Below are 13,921 nucleotides of genomic sequence, written 5' to 3' on the forward strand. Positions count from 1 at the left end.
ATGAGCTTGTATGGCATAGTTCAGAAAAGTACCTTGTACATGTATACCTCGTATACAAAGGTGTAGAGGGATACACTGTGCTAAATTAATAAAGACTGACCCACTGGTACAATCTAACACACAAGCGCCTTTATTTTATGTCATGTATTGTTCTAACAGCTATCTTGTAAGAATTTTTTATGGCAAAAATTACATGTGTGCTAGTCTATTATCTACTGATGCTCAATACTGAGTTGGTAGAAGCAAAGTGCTAAGTTAGGCAGGTACATGACATTAGGACTCTGTGGTTGCATTTAGAAAATAAAATGTTTATTAAGATATCTAGGATTCCTAATATGAAAACAATTATGACGTAGAAAGTGTAAAAAATGTTATTTTAAGAATTTTAAGAAAGATTTCAGCTTTTAGAAATTCTTCTCTGAAAATATACTCTGAATGTGTGGGTTAACTTCTAGTGTGTTGACTAATTGTGGTTAATGTAATTACACATATTTCATGAATTAATAAGTTAATTAATGAATAACAAATAAATAATTGGGAGCTTCTGTTGAGGATTCCATAAAATATAGGCCCTGATCCAGAACACTACCATTAAATACCCTCAAATGTTGCAAGAGTTTTGAACATCACAAAGTAGCACAAAAATGTTAAATCTATTGGCATTTTTTCCCACCAGTTTCGGGCAGATCCACCAAAAAAAGCGGATCTATGAAGGAGCGAGGGCAGGATGGGGATTGTCAACGTCTGTTCAACAAATCTATTACAAGTGCCGCCGTTCCTTATGCAATAAATGTTACTACATTTCCTAACAAGGAGCTCTAATGAGTCCCTCACAAGGTTCATAGATAAGATGTGCCTAATTTCTGAATTGATGTGCGCCTGAAAGTGTATTAAGCACATCTGATTCCTTCACTCCCATCTTTAAAACTGGTGTGTGAAACACCAGTCTTAATGAACCGGGGCCATAGTGTACAAAATAGCACAGAATGCTGATTTGTCTTATAAAATGCTGGACACTTTGACGGAAACGTGAAACCCAATACATCCAATAGGGTATGTGGAGCAACGGTGGTGTCTATCATGAGATGGATATGGCTCTGTCGTGATTTCTGCTTTTCTATTCCTATAACAGATTAGAACAATGTAAATGAAGAACACAGATATGAGTAGAGCTTAAAATGGTATGAGCAGAGAATGAATAAAAGAATGACATTTTCCAACTTTCATCAACAAGGAAGTTCACATTTTATAAACTGGCTACAGTTCTAATTAGGAGATGGTCTGCAAGTGAGACATTTCCATTCTGATCAAAGCATGTGACAGCAATGCGTGAAAGCAGTCAGCAAGAAATACCAACATTAGTACATAATTTTGCTTCAGAAGCTGAACATTCCTGAGACAATTCATCAAAACTGATATTTTGTACACGAGTCTTGATGCATAGTCAGCTGAATTACATTTGCGCTGTAATTTACTCCAATTATGAAGTTTGAATTTAGATGAAATTGTTGGGCCATACTAGTTAGGCTCCTCACAATTTTCAAAACGTTAGTGGAGCTGAGCTGACATAAAATTGCAAAATCAGCCACAATTTAGAAAAAATGGTCCCTGTACGAAAAAATGTTAACATTTCCAATAGTTTTATGCCAATTCTCAGGACACGGTTTGATAATCAGACCCTATTTTGCTAAACAAACGTTACCCCAAAATGCAGTGTCTGCAAATTAAGATTCTGGTTTTGGCTTTTATCCTAAGTCATCCGACAAGGCTCATTAAAGGGTCGATAGTGACTTTTAGGATTGTTACTTCCTATAGGTGGCATTAGAGTTATAGTCCTCTTCCTCTCTGAAGAGACAATTTGTATATTTCCCAGAGGAGAATTGCGGCTTAAAAGTCTCCTTGCCTCTGCATGTCAGGCTTGACATGTCATTCTCTGCCAGGAGAAAGGTTACCTCTTGGAATACGGTCAGACGCCTCTCACACAGCCAACCAGATCTCACACTTTGCACTGATTAGGGGCAGTACCCTGAAACACTGTGTCTGCAAATTGAGATTATGCTTTTGGCTTTTATCCTAAATCATGTGACAAGGCTCGTTGAAAAGTCGAAATTGACTTTTAACCCCTTTCTGCCATTGGACGTACTATTCCGTCCATGTGGGGTGGGCCCTAATTCCCAAGGACGGAATAGTACGTCCAGCTTGATCGGCCACGCTCACAGGGGGAGCGCGGCCGAGCGCGGCCGATCGCGGCCGGGTGTCAGCTGACTATCGCAGCTGACATCCGGCACTATGTGCCAGGAGCGGTCACGGACCGCCCCCGGCACATTAACCCCCGGCACACCGCGATCAAACATGATCGCGGTGTGCCGGCGGTACAGGGAAGCATCGCGCAGGGAGGGGGCTCCCTGCGGGCTTCCCTGAGACCCCCGGAGCAATGCGATGTGATCGCGTTGCTGCGAGGGTCTCCTACCTCCTATCCCTGCAGGCCCTGGATCCAAAATGGCCGCGGGGCTGCATCCGGGTCCTGCAGGGATTACTTCTGGGTGCCGTGCAGGGGCTTGTAAGCCTGCACGGCTGTAAGTGAGATCGGTGATCTGACAGAGTGCTGTGCACACTGTCAGATCACCGATCTGTAATGTCCCCCCCTGAGACAAAGTAAAAAAGTTTAAAAAAAAATTCCCACATGTGTAAAAAAAAAAAGAAAAAAAAAATCCTAAATAAAGAAAAAAAAAAATATTATTCCCATAAATACATTCCTTTATCTAAATAAAAAAAATAAAACAATAAAAGTACACATATTTAGTATCGCCACGTCCGTAATGACCCCACCTATAAAACTATATCACTAGTTAACCCCTTCAGTGAACACCGTAAAAAAAAAAAAAAAACGAGGCAAAAAACAACGCTTTATTCTCATACCGCCAAACAAAAAGTAGAATAACACGCGATAAAAAAAACAGGTTATAAATAACCATGGTACCGCTGCAAACATCATCTTGTCCCGCAAAAAACGAGCTGCCATATAGCATCATCAGCGAAAAAATAAAAAAGTTATAGTCCTCAGAATAAAGCGATGCCAAAATAATTATTTTTTCTATAAAATAGTTTTTATCGTATAAAAGTGCCAAAACATAAAAAAAAGATAGAAATGAGGTATAGCTGTAATTGTACTGAACCTGAAGAATAAAACTGCTTTATCAATTTTACCAAACGCGGAACGGTATAAACGCCTCCCCCAAAAGAAATTAATGAATAGCTGGTTTTTGGTCATTCTGCCTCACAAAAATCGGAATAAAAAGCGATCAAAAAATCTCCTGTGCCCGAGCATGTCACCAATAAAAACGTCAACTCGTTCCGCAAAAAACAAGACCTCACATGACTCTGTGGATTCAAATATGGAAAAATTATAGCTCTCAAAATGTGGTAACGCAAAAAATATTTTTTGCAATAAAAAGCTTCTTTCAGTGTGTGACAGCTGCCAATCATAAAAATCCGCTAAAAAAACCACTATAAAAGTAAATCAAACCCCCCTTCATCACCCCCTTAGTTAGGGGAAAAAAAAATGTAAAAAATGTATTTATTTCCATTTTACCATTAGGGTTAGGGCTAGGGTTAGGGCTAGGGTTAGGGCTAGGGTTAGGGTTAGGGTTGGGGCTAGGGTTAGGGCTAGGGATAGGGTTAGGGCTAGGGTTAGGGTTGGGGCTAGGGTTGGGGCTAGGGTTAGGTTGGGGCTAGGGTTAGGGTTGGGGCTAGGGTTAGGGTTGGGGTTAAGGCTACAGTTAGGGTTGGGGCTAAAGTTAGGGTTAGGGTTGGGGCTAAATTTAGGGTTAGGGTTTGGATTACATCTACGGTTGGGAATAGGGTTGGGATTAGGGTTAGGGGTATGGGGTATCAGCGTACTCAAGACAAATAAGACAACAACTTTTGGGGTCCAATTTCTCCAGTTACCCTCGGGAAAATACAAAACTGGGGGCTAAAAAATAATTTTTGTGGGAAAAAAATGTTTGTTTTATTTTTACGGCTCTGCATTATAAACTTCTGTGAAGCAGTTGGTGGGTCAAAGTGCTCACTACACCTCTAGATAAGTTCCTTAGGGGTCTACTTTCCAAAATGATGTCACTTGTGGGGGGTTTCAATGTTTAGGCACATCAGTGGCTCTCCAAACGCAACATGGCGTCCCATCTCAATTCCTGTCAATTTTGCAGTGAAAAGTCAAAAAGTCAAACGGCGCTCCTTCCCTTCCGAGCTCTCCCATGCGCCCAAACAGTGGTTTACCCCCACATATGGGGTATCAGTGTACTCAGGACAAATTGTACAACAACTTTTAGGGTCCAATTTCTTCTCTTACCCTTGGGAAAATAAAAAATTGGGGGTGAAAAGATCATTTTTGTGAAAAAATATGATTTTTTATTTTTACGGTTCTGCATTATAAGCTTCTGTGAAGCACTTGGTGAGTCAAAGTGCTCACCACACCTCTAGATAAGCTCTTTAGGGGGTCTACTTTCCAAAATGGTGTCACTTGTGGGGGGATTCAATGTTTAGGCATATCAGGGGCTCTCCAAACGCAACATGGCGTCCCATCTCAATTCCAGTCAATTTTGCATTGAAAAGTCAAATGGCGCTCCTTCGCTTCCGAGCTCTGTCATGCGCCCAAACAGTGGTTTACCCCCACATATGGGGTATCGGCGTACTCAGGACAAATTTTACAACATCTTTTGTGGTCCATTTTCTCCTGTTACCCCTGGTAAAATAAAACAAATTGGAGCTGAAGTAAATTTTGTGTGAAAAAAAAGTTAAATGCTCATTTTTATTTAAACATTCCAAAAATTCCTGTGAAATACCTTAAGGGTTAATAAACTTCTTGAATGTGGTTTTGAGCACCTTGAGGGGTGCAGTTTTTAGAATGGTGTCACACTTGGGTATTCTCTATCATATAGACCCCTCAAAATGACTTCAAATGAGATGTGGTCCCTAAAAAAAAATGGTGTTGTGAAAATGAGAAATTGCTGGTCAAATTTTAAGCCTTATAACTCCCTAACAAAAACAAATTTTGGTTCCAAAGTTGTGCTGATGTAAAGTAGACATGTGGGAAATGTTACATATTAAGTATTTTGTGTGACATATCACTGTGATTTAATTGCATAAAAATTCAAAGTTGGAAAATTGCTAAATTTTCAAAATTTTCGCCAAATTTCCATTTTTTTCACAAATAAACACAGGTAATATCAAAGAAATTTTACCACTGTCATGAAGTACAATATGTCACGAGAAAATAGTGTCAGAATCACTGGGATCCGTTGAAGCGTTCCAGAGTTATAACCTCATAAAGGGACAGTGGTCAGAATTGTAAAAATTGGCCCGGTCCATAACGTGCAAACCACCCTTGGGGGTGAAGGGGTTAAGATTGCTACTTCCTATAGATGACACTAGAGTTTGAGTCCTCTTCCCCTCTGAAGAGACAGTTTGCATTATGTCCCATATTAAATGGATTTAGCTTCTTCTGGTGCTGAAGAGGTTAACCCCTTTCTGCCAGCTGATGGAATAGTACGTCAGCTGGCAGATCCCCCGCTTTGAGGTGGGCTCCGGCGGTGAACCCACCTCAAAGCCACAACATGTTAGCTGTTTTGTACACCTGACATGTGCGCGCAAGTAGCGCGAGCTGAATCGCGATCCGCCCGCGCCCATTAACTAGTTAAATGCCGCCGTCAAGCGCTGACAGCGGCAGTTAGCTAGCACTCCCGGCCGCGCGGCTGGAAGTGCTCGCACCGCTGACCCCCGTCACATGATCGGGGGACAGCGGTGCATTGCCATAACAACCAGAGGTCTCCTTGAGACCTCTATGGTTGTTGGTGGCCGATTGCTTTGAGCGCCACCCTGTGGTCGGCGTTCAAAGCAACCCTGCATTTCTGCTACATAGAGGTGATCTGTGCTTCACCTCTATGTAGCAGAGGCGATCGTGTAGTGCATGCTTCTAGCCTCCTATGGAGGCTATTGAAGCATGCCAAAATAAAAAAAAAAGGGTTTAAAAATATAAAAAAAATATAGTTTAACCCCTTCACCCCAAAGCCTGTTTTCACCTAAGTGACAGGGCCAATTTTTACAATTCTGACCACTGTCACTTTATGAGGTCATAACTCTAAAACGCTTCAACGGATCCTGCTGATTCTGAGATTGTTTTCTCGTGACATATTGTACTTCATGATAGTGGTAAAACTTCTTCGATATGACTTGCATTTATTTGTGAAAAAAACAAAAATTTGTCGAAAATTATGAAAATTTAGCAATTTTCAAACTTTTAGTTTTTATGCCCTTAAATTAGAGAGGTATATCTCATAATATAGTTAATAAACAACATTTCCCACATGTCTGCTTTACATCAGCACAATTTTGGAAACATATTTTTTTTGTTAGGGAGTTATAAGGGTTAAAAGTTGACCAGCGATTTCTCATTTTTGCAACAAAATTTGCAAAACCATTTTTTTTACGGACCACCTCACACTTGAAGTGACTTTGAGGGGTCTACATGACAGAAAATGCCCAAAATTGACACCATTCTAAAAACTGCACCCCTCAAGGTACTCAAAACCACATTCAAAAAGTTTATTAACCCTTCAGGTGCTTCACAGGAATTTTTGGAATGTTTAAAAAAAATTGAACATTTAACTTTTTTTTCACAAAATTTTTACTTCAGATCCAATTTGTTTTATTTTACCAAGGGTAACAGGAGAAATTGGACCAAAAAAGTCGTTGTATAATTTGTCCTGAGTACGCCGATACCCCACATGTTGGGGTAAACCATTGATTGTGCACATGGCAGAGCTCGGAAGGGAAGGAGCGCCATTTGACTTTTCAATGCAAAATTGGCTGGAATTGAGATCGGAACCCATGTCGTGTTTGGAGAGCCCTTGACGTGCCTAAACAGTGGAAACCCCCACAAGTGACACCATTTTGGGAAGTAGACCCTCTATGGAACTAATCTAGATGTGTGGTGAGCACTTTGAACCTCCAAGTGCTTCACAGAAGTTTATAATGTAGAGCCGTAAAAAAAAATTCATATTAATTTTCACAAAAAATGATCTTTTTGCCCCAAATTTTTTATTTTCCCAAGGGTAACAGGATAAATTGGACCCCAAACTTTGTTGTGCAATTTGTCCTGAGTACACTGATACTTCATATATGGGGATAAACCACTGTTTGGGCGCATGGCAGAGCTCGAAAGGGAAGGAGCGCCATTTGACTTTTCAATGCAAAATTGGCTGGAATTGAGATCGGAACCCATGTCGTGTTTGGAGAGCCCCTGACGTGCCTAAACAGTGGAAACCCCCACAAGTGACACCATTTTTGAAAGTAGACCCTCTAAGGAACTAATCTAGATGTGTGGTGAGCACTTTGAACCTCCAAGTGCTTCACAGAACTTTATAATGTAGAGCCGTAAAAAAAAATTCATATTAATTTTCACAAAAAATGATCTTTTTGCCCCAAATTTTTTATTTTCGCAAGGGTAGCAGGATAAATTGGACACCAAAAGTTGTTGTGCAATTTGTCCTGAGTATGCTGATACTTCATATATGGGGATAAACCACTGTTTGGGCGTATGGCAGAGCTCGGAAGGGAAGGAGCGCCATTTGACTTTTCAATGCAAAATTGGCTGGAATTGAGATCGGAACCCATGTCGTGTTTGGAGAGCCCCTGACGTGCCTAAACAGTGGAAACCCCCACAAGTGACACCATTTTGGAAAGAAGACCCCCTAAGGAACTTATCTAGATGTGTGGTGAGCACTTTTAATCCCCAATTGTTTCACTAAAGTTTAGAATGTAGCGCTGTGAAAATTAAAAAATCATTTTTTCTTTCCACAAAATTATGTTTTAGCCCGCAATTTTTTTTTCCCAAGGGTAACAGGAGAAATTGGACGACAAAAGTTATTGTCCAATTTGTCCTGAGAATGCTGATACCCCACACATTGGGGGGAACCACTGCAGATCTCGGAAGGGAAGGAGTGCCGTTTGAAATGCAGACTTAGATGGATTGGTCTGCAGGTGTCATGTTGCATTTGCAGAGCCCCTGATGTACCTAAACAGTAGAAACCCCCCACAAGCGACCCCATATTGGAAACTAGACCCCCACGGAACTTATCTAGATGTGTTGTGAGAACTTTGAACCAAGTGTTTCACTACAGTTTATCACGCAGAGCCGTAAAAATAAAAAATATATTTTTTTCCACGAAAATTATATTTTAGCCCCCACGATTTTATTTTCCCAAGGGTAACAGGAGAAATTGGACAACAAAAGTTGTTGCCCAATTAGTCCTGAGTACGCTGATACCCCATATATGGGGGGGAACCACTGTTTTGGCGCATGGCAGAGCTCGGAAGGGAAGGAGCGCCGTTTGAAATGCATTTGCAGAGCCCCTGATGTACCTAAACAGTAGAAACCCCCCACAAGTGACCCCATATTGGAAACCAGACCCCCCACGGAACTTATCTAGATGTGTTGTGAGAACTTTGAACCCCCAAGTGTTTCACTACAGTTTATAACGCAGAGCCGCGAAAATAAAAAATATATTTTTTTCCACGAAAATTATAATTTAGCCCCCATGTTTTTATTTTCCCAAGGGTAACAGGACAAATTGGACCCCAAAAGTTGTTGTCCAACTTGTCGTGAGAACGATGATACCCCATATGTTGGGGGGAACCCCTGTTTGGGCGCACAGGAGAACTCGGAAGGGAAGGAGCACTGTTTTAGTTTTTCAAAGCAGAATTGGCTGGAATTGAGATCGGACGCCATGTCGCGTTTGGAGAGCCCCTGATGTGCCTAAACAGTGAAAACTCCCCAATTCTAACTGAAACCCTAACACCAACCCTAACCCCAGCCCTAACCCTAGCCCTAACCCCAACCCTAACCCTAGCCCTAACCCTAGTCCTAACCCTAGCGCTACTTTCACACTAGCGTTTTTTTGCATACGTCGCAATGCGTCGTTTTGGCGAAAAAACGCATCCTGCAAAGTCATCTGCAGGATGCGTTTTTTCCCCATAGACTAGCATTAGCGACATATTGACACACGTCGCAAGCGTCGTGCGACGGTTGCATCGTGTTGTGGCGGACCGCCGGCAGCAAAAAACGTTACATGTAACTTTTTTTGTGCCGACGGTCCACCATTTCCGACCGCGCATGCGCGGCTCGAACTCCGCCCCCACCTCCCCGCACCTCACAATGGGGCAGCGGATGCATGGAAAAACAGCATCCGCTGCCCCCGTTGTGCGGCGCTACGTCGGGCCGACGCAGCGCGACGGCCCGGTACCGACGCTAGTGTGAAAGTAGCCTAACGGGAAAATGGAAATAAATATATTTTTTAAAATTTTACTATTTTTCCCTAACTAAGGGGGTGATGAAAGGGGATTTGATTTACTTTTATAGCGTTTTTTGGGCGGATTTTTATGGTTGGCAGCCATCACACACTAAAAGACGCTTTTTATTGCAAAAAATAGTTTTTGCATCACCACATTTTGAGAGCTATAAATTTTCCATATTTTGGTCCACAGAGTCATGTGAGATCTTGTTTTTTGCGGGACGAGTTGACGTTTTTATTGGTACCATTTTCGGGTACATGACATTTTTTGGTCGCTTTTTATTCCGATTTTTGGGAGGCTGAATGAACAAAAACCAGCAATTCCTGAAATTCTTTTAGGGGGGGCGTTTATACCGTTCCGCGTTTGGTAAAAAGGATAAAGCAGTTTTATTCTTTGGGTCAGTACTATTACAGCGATACCTCATTTATGTAATTTTTTAATGTTTTGGCGCTTTTACACAATAAAAACTATTTTATATAAAAAAATAATTGTTTTTGCATCGCTTTATTCTGAGAGCTATAACTTTTATATTTTTCTGCTGATGATGCTGTATGGTGGCTTTTTTTTTGCGGAACAAGATGACGTTTTCAGCGGTATCATGGTTATTTATATCCGTCTTTTTGATCGCGTGTTATTCCACTTTTTGTTTGGCTGTATGAGAATAAAGCGTTGTTTTTTGCCTCGTTTTTTGTTGTTTTTTTTTACGGTGTTCACTGAAGGGGTTAACTAGTGATACAGTTTTATAGATGGGGTCGTTACGGACGCGGCAATACTAAATATGTGTACTTTTATTGTGTGATTTTTTTTTATTTAGATAAAGAAATGTATTTATGGGAATATTTTTTTTTTTTCTTTATTTAGGAATTTTTTTTTTTTTTTTTTACACATGTGGACATTTTTTTTTAAACTTTTTTACTTTGTCCCGGGGGGGACATCACAGATCGATGATCTGACAGTGTGCACAGCACTCTGTCAGATCACCGAGCTTAGAGGCACGTTACAGAGGCTTGCCGGCGCCTGCTATGAGGAATTCTAAGCAGACGCCGGCAAGCAGGGTCATCTCATGATCCGGAAGGAGTCCCGCGGCCATCTTGGATCCGGGGACTCCTTCCAGGTCACCGGAGCAGCGCGATCTCATCGCGTTGCTCCGGTGGGAGAGCGCAGGGAGCCCCCGTCCCTGTGCGATCCCCCTCTATGCCGCTGTCACTATTGACAGCGGCATCAGAGGGGTTAAATGCCCACGATCGGCGATAGCGCCGATCGTGGGCATTGCTGCGGGGTGTCAGCTGTCATATACAGCTGACACCCGCACCCGATCACCGCGGCGCTCAGCGCGAGACCGCGGTGATCGGCCCGCCGTACTAGTACGGCGGCTGGCACTAATGCAGTGCCGGCAGCGCCGTACTAGTACGGCGGGTGGCACGAAGGGGTCAAATCACCCCCCTTGTGCCCCAATCAAAATAAAACAATTAAAAAAAATCAAACCTACACATATTTGGTATCGCCGCGTTCAGAATCGCCCGATCTATCAATAAAAACAAAGGATTAACCTGATTGCTAAATGGCGTAGCAAGAAAAAAAATCAAAACGCCAAAATTACGTTTTTTTGGTCGCCGTGACATTGCATTAAAAAGTAATAACGGGCGATCAAAAAAATGTATCTGCACCAAAATGGTATCATTAAAAACGCCAGCTCGGCACGCAAAAAATAAGCCCTCACCCGACCACAGATCACAGCAAACTTTGTAATTTTTTTTCACCACTTAGATAAAAAATAACCTAGACATGTTAGGTGTCTATGAACTCGTAATGACCTAGCAAAAAAGCCAAACAAAAAACAAGTGTGAGATTGCACTTTTTTTGCAATTTCATCGCACTTGGAATTTTTTTCCCGTTTTCTATTACACGGCATGGTAAAACCAATGGTATCGTTCAATAGTACATCTCGTCCCACAAAAAATAAGCTCTCACATGGCCATATTGATGGAAAAATTCAAAAGTTATGGCTCTGGGAAGGAGGGGAGCAAAAACCGAAAACGAAAAAACGGAAAAAGCTTCGGGGGTGAAGGGGTTAATGACTCTTTTTATGCTGGTCAGAAACATACAGCTGCATTTCAGCTGCTTCTGATCTGTTCATTATCTTCTCCTAAAAATATATATTTTTAATGACAAATCAGTTCATAGAAGACAATGCAAAACATATCACAAAATAGTTTTATCAGTAACAGAGCTGTTCAAAGTGACCATCTAAGTTTTTTAGTCCTAACAGTGGTGAAGTAAGTCATGTCATTATAGGTTCTTACCCATATTCATGGACGTGGGTGTAACACGCGCCCCTACACGCGTTCCGCATCTTGGCCCCCTGGGGAAGCCGACGGGAAACACACGTAGGGGCGCGTTACACCCACGTCCATGAATATGTGATTTGCTTCACCCCTGTTAGGACTTAAAAAACTTAGACAGTCACTAACCATATAGAATGAATGGTACTACATATTACCCCTTATGTGGTGATTGTGAATCTGTCATTACTTAATGACTTCTTGTAAAATTATTAGCTCTGTCACTTTATATATATACTTTATTGAAGATTATGATTCCATGTTTTTCTTTCCTTTAGTCGTGCACTTGGGGTAACACCATATTTTTGGTGCACCTTTTTGACCGGATTTGAACAGCTCTGTTATTGATAAAACTATTTTGAGATACGTTTTGCATTGTCCTTTATGAACTGATTTGTCATTAAAAATATCTTTTTAATTAATACTTATTTTTTGTGGTTCATGTGCTCAATGTTTCTATGTTCTAATGTTAATAGGGAGCTCCATAGTTCTATAGCCCACACTAGTCCGGGTAGACAACCTTAGGACTATTCCCACTGAATATGGTTTCTGTACCTGAGATTTTATCTTTTCCTATATAAACTGGTCAGACCTCCTTGTCCCTGAAGGTAAAACATTTATCTTCCTGTGCTGTGTTCTAAAGCTAAGTGGTTGAAGTAGAGTTGTTGTAGAAGTGTTCTGTAGTTTGCTGAAGTACGTGTGTGTTTATCTCTGGGTCCCTGTTTCCATTTAGTTTATTCCTCCCAGTTCCTATCCTCCTCCCTATTGTTGGTTAGTGCTTTTGAAAGATAGAGGTTTTCTGTTATCCCTGTTTTGTCTTTCTGTCTTGTTTATAGTACATTTTTGTCCCATGCCCCATGGGGTGGGGGAGGGGACAGGTCAGGGTTTAACAGAAGCATAGTAAGGTAGGAGACTAGGGCCTCTCTACCTTCAAGAGTACCCTCGGGTCAGGGATAGTTAAGGTCACAGTTCCAGGGACAGTTTGAGGCACCCCTACAAAACACAATCACAGCATGGCAAAAAGCCGTGACCCTTTACCACTTTCGTGAGAAGGTGATTTTCTATTTTTGTGTTTTCGTTTTTATCCTCTCTGTCTTCCAGAGAGGATGTCTTTTCAATTTTTCATCAGTTTTGATGTATAAGTACTTGTTTTGCAAAATGAGACAAATACAAAAAAATGTTGTTTACTTTAGGGTTCGCTCACATCAGCGTATGAATCAGTCTAGTTCTATCCGATTTTTTATCGGCTACCACTTGGACCAATGTTATTCAGTGGAGTAGTGCTAATGACAGAATTTTTATCAAAATATTCAGAAAAAAATGGGTGTGAAAGACATCTAACCAGTGCAAACATTCTGCATGGCTGCGCTGACTTTTAATAATTACGCAACCCTATACATTGTAAAAAGTCGATTCTTCATTTAAAGTTTATCCTCTTCATGACCAGAGGTGTTTTCGTTTTTCGCTCCCCTTCTTTCCAGAGCCATAACTTTTCTATTTTTTGGTCAAAATGGCCATGTGAGGGCTTGTTTTTTGCAGGACAAGTTGTACTTTTGAATGACATCATTGGTTTTAACATATCATGTACCGGAAAACTTAAAAAAAATCCAAGTGCGGTGAAATTGCAAAAAAAGTTCAATTCCACAGTTGTTTTTTGTTTGTTTTTTTACCATGTTCACTAAATAGTAAAACTGACCTGCCATTATGATTCACCAGGTAATTAAGGGTTCATAGACACCCAATATGTCTAGGTTATTGTCTATTTAAATGGTGAAAAAAAAAATCAAAACTTTGTTTTAAAAAAAATGGCGCCACTTTCCTAGACCTGTAGTAGCTCCATTTTTCGAGATCTGGGGCTAGGTGAGGGCTTAATTCTTGCGTGCCAAGCAGATGTTTTTATTGATATAATTTTGGTGCAGATATGATCTTTTGATCACCCATCATTGCATTTTAATGCAATGTCGCGGTGACCAAAAAAACAATTCTGACATTTTGAATTTTTTTGTAGTTATGCCATTTAGCGATCAGGTTAATTATTTTTTTACATTGACAGATCTGTCAATTCGACACACGGCGAAACTAAATATGTGTCTATTTGATTTTTTTTTCTTATTTTGAATGGGGTGAAAGGGATGTGATTTGAACTTTTATATTTTTTTAAACTTTTTTTTACTTTTTGCATGCTTCAATAGTCTTCATGGGAGTCTAGAAGCTGCAGTTGTCTGATCGCC

General features: G+C 40.9%; 1 protein-coding gene across 6 annotated transcripts in view; it reads right to left on the reverse strand.

Moving 5' to 3' along the window:
• Positions 1-13,921, reverse strand: part of DLGAP3 (DLG associated protein 3) — an 811,006-nt gene that overhangs the window by 94,058 nt on the left and 703,027 nt on the right. The gene's annotated exons all lie outside the window — the stretch shown is intronic.

The sequence above is a fragment of the Ranitomeya variabilis genome, chromosome 3 (assembly GCF_051348905.1).
Source record: "Ranitomeya variabilis isolate aRanVar5 chromosome 3, aRanVar5.hap1, whole genome shotgun sequence".
NCBI classification, from domain to species: domain Eukaryota; kingdom Metazoa; phylum Chordata; class Amphibia; order Anura; family Dendrobatidae; genus Ranitomeya; species Ranitomeya variabilis.